Genomic DNA, 3,861 nt, shown 5'->3' with positions numbered 1-3,861 from the left:
GCAGAGCGCCTGACCCGGGCGGGTCCGCGGGAGGAGTCGCTGGTGCTCGTCCCGCCTCTGCTCGCTGCGTGCTCAGGGTTACAGTCAGCAGCAACTTAACAGTAGGGCCACAGACCTGTCTGTAATCACAGAGCACCGTCTGACCACAACTTGGGCCAAAGAAATCAATTTATTAATCAACTAATTAACGCTTTCTCGTAATTCACCTTTCAAATACAGCCCCTCTCAAGGAAAGCGTGTGTTACAATTGCGATTGGAGACCTGCTGTTTAAATAGAACTCATCACACCTTTCATATTGTGTGTAATATGCGTTTATGTGTTACACATAAATTATTAAAAGGTAAGACTGCAAAATCTATTCCCATAAAATAGTTTGGGTTGACTTTTTTTTTCTTTTTTATTTTTTTAATTTAGTACCAGGTATAGGCTTGACTAGGAATCTTGAACTAAGACTGGTATTTTCACACCCTGAACTTGACTTGTGTCTGGGCTGTATGCACTAAAAAGCCAGCCTGGATATATTGCCAGCAATATACGGGAGGAACCCATTCCCACCGATTTACAATGTAGATGAAGCAGTGTTAGTTAAAGTTGTTGATTGCTGAATGCATTAAGAAGTGAGAAGATTTCTGGACAAAAATAACAGTTCAATTATATAAAACTACAACAACATCCTCTTCAGAAAATTGATCCTTTTAATTATCCCAGCCTCCTTGCCATTAGCAAAATCACTCATCGTTAAATAAGCACACCACCAATTTGGATGACAGACTCAATGGAGCAGCTTTTACTTTACCACCTCAGGGTATGGAGTTTTTCAGATAAGCTGTCTTGCAGCATGTCTCATTAACTTGATGAGAAACAGAAATCAGTAAAAACCCATGACCTCCAGTGCAGGTGAAGAACAAACTGCAAAGCCAGAAATACAAACAAAGCCCCAGTCCTGTGTTGTCCTCCCCTCCTCTAACCCTTGTTACTGACCTCATCTGTGTTTTGCAACTTCCACGAGTGCTGCTGTTACTTGCTGGATTCTGTGTCTGTTGTTCTAGCTTGCTCAGTGGATCAGGAATTACCTCTTACAAAGACTGATGTCGTTCAGTGTTTAGAATATTTGAAGAGTCAGGCATTGAGAAGTTCAAGGTGTTGTATTCCAAAGGCACTTAAAAGGGTTTTTGCCTTTTTTGTTCTCTCTTGGTAGGCTCAGGATGAAAGTTCTTAAACCTTGCTTGATACCTGTTGCTGGAAGAGAGAGCTGCATTTATTAACTTTGACAGGAAAAGTGGCCCAAATTAATCCTTAACACCAGAGGGATGCAAGACATTCTGATACACTAGAAAGAGATGTACTGTAGAAACACACAGGTTGGGTTTTTTTTCTAAATGTTATTTTTATGACACTACCATCATTAGAAGGTTAGGTTTAAATTCTGATTGTGAGGTTTATACTATTAGAAACAATAATTTTAATGACACCTTTCAGTGGGCAAAGAATCAATCTTTGACAAGGAGAGCATATCCCTGTGTAAAAAAAGGCTATGTTTTATTCAGATCTGTTCCTACAGATGTGTGAAAAGAGCAGCTGGTTTAGTATGTTCCTCAGGTAGTCAGAGATATGCTGAAGAAAACAAAAATATAGCCATTGTGTTCCTGTTTATACATGAGTTTTGAATAATACTTGCCTTAGAAAGATCTCAAAATACCTCACAATTATACATGTAGGCTTGGAAGAATTATCTACATACATAGGTGATTAATCAGGATATAAAATCACATAATTTTTTTTATATTTCATATAGAATCAGTGAACTTGGTGTTAGTAATAATTGAAGTATTTGGCTGTAAAGGATTAGACTTGTTTGATCTTCATAAGGTTTTGGTGGACCAAAAAATCCAAAAAAGGTTTAAATCTCAGCGTATATTTGCTCCCAGCCAGTTTTGAAATCCAGCTGCTCTGTTCTTCCTCTGTCCCACTTCCAAAACAGTACTGTCAGGATTTATTAAAGTGCTCAGGAAGAACATGATCTGCACCAAACCATGCAGAGCCCGGGCTCAGCTTGGGCAGGCTGGGGAGGATTGCTGTGTGGGGAGGGGCAGGTGTCTGCAGCAGCCCTTAGCCAAGCACCCAGCCCCTGCCAGCCCTGGGGACTGTGCCTGGCTCCTCTTGGCACAACATCTACAAATACACCCTCAGACTCCCTCAGGGGAGCCCACAGGACTGTGGGAGCACAGGTGACCGTTCCATCCCATCCCATCTTTATGTTCCTCAGCCCAGCCTTACCAGCAGTGACACAAATGGTTTGTGTCAGGTTATGCACACCCTGCAGAACACAAAGCAGCCCTCATTTGAAATCCTCCTAAAGGCTTATCTTCCAATGTGTGTTTTTTAACTCACTGGCTTTCCAGTGACAAAAAGGATCCTTTCTACATTATTTCTTCTTGGCATCAGAAACAAAAATGGGACTGAAAGAGATTTTATTTTGTGCTATTTTTTTTTTCTTTTGCTCATATTGTTTGAGAAGTTTCTACAGAGTTGAAACAGCTGCTGTGGTTAAATCCTCTCTTTGTTTTAAGCACTTCTGCCCTTATCTTTAATAGACACATGGATGTCAGTGAGATGTCCCTGGCACCTGAAGCTAAGCACAGACCTGGGCAGAGTGAAGCACTAGGAGTTCAGCCCAGGTTTTAGCTTTTTGCCTAATGTCAGCTCGTTGTGCAGCTCTTTACAGCGGTGGGTGGGGGGAAAAATGCATACAAAGAAAAAGTTACTTTTGGAAGAAGCAGCACGAGAATGTAGTCAAAAGCCTGCCTTCTTTGAGTGAACCAGTGCCAGAAACTTCTGCTGGCACAATAGATGGGGTCAGTGAAGGACAGGCAAAGAGTCTGGATACTTCTTTCAGCAGCAGTGCCAGCTAGTGACGGCTTAAGCTGCCCTTGAAATTGGACCTGAATCTTACATAAAGCAGGACGTTGAAGGTCTGTTACTTAGGTAAATGATCTGCAAAGTTTGAGGGCTCTTAAATCCAATCTGCTTCAAATCCATCCAGGAATCTCTGTGAACTCGGTGGTCACTTTTATGTCTGGGAAAGGGATGGGAACTCAGTAGGGCTGGTAAAGCACTAAGTAACAGCCCTGTCTGTATCCTGTGGAAGCTGTGGGATGGAGTTCATGTTCAGGAGGCAAAAGTACACATTCAGGCATTTGACAGCCAAAATGAACCCAGGGCAGCATACAGAATTTGGTGGAAAAGTAGGGAAGAGACACAAGCAAAAGGCAGTTTTCTCATTGTTTCATCACAGCAGAGTTTCTGTTAGCACTCACAAGACCCAAGTCCCTTTTATGTGTGAAATGGCACATTCCAGAATGATTAAAGTGTTCCTTGGGACCTCATCCCTCACTCAGGTCTGCTTAATAACAGAAGAAATGAAATATTGTAACTGTTCTGCTTAACATAAGCTGGAAGTCAGGCTGAAGAAAGGAGAGAAAGTTACTGCAAATTGATCTTCATAGTGAGCATGTGACATTTCCTTAAAATAGTTACATGCATTAAATTCTTGCAGTAGGGAATTAGTTTGCCTCAGCCTTACTGTCACATGTCCATGGGCAGCTGGTAAATATCTCCTTTTGTGGCCTATGTGTACGTGCAAGTGCATCTTTCTGGAAATGCAGAATGTGAGTTTAATAACACTGAGATTAAAGGACAGAAGACTTTCTGCACCTTCAAGTGACGGTTCCTCTTAACATTTGAATACATGTAGTTAGTAAATAATAAAAAGCAGAACTGTTCAGCAAACTCCTGCAAACCAATCAACAAAAAGCAGACTGACAGATCTTTAGATCAGCTGGTCAATCAAATACACATAT

The sequence above is a fragment of the Agelaius phoeniceus genome, chromosome 7, assembly GCF_051311805.1.
Source record: "Agelaius phoeniceus isolate bAgePho1 chromosome 7, bAgePho1.hap1, whole genome shotgun sequence".
NCBI lineage: Eukaryota > Metazoa > Chordata > Aves > Passeriformes > Icteridae > Agelaius > Agelaius phoeniceus.
This window is presented reverse-complemented; position numbering follows the sequence as displayed.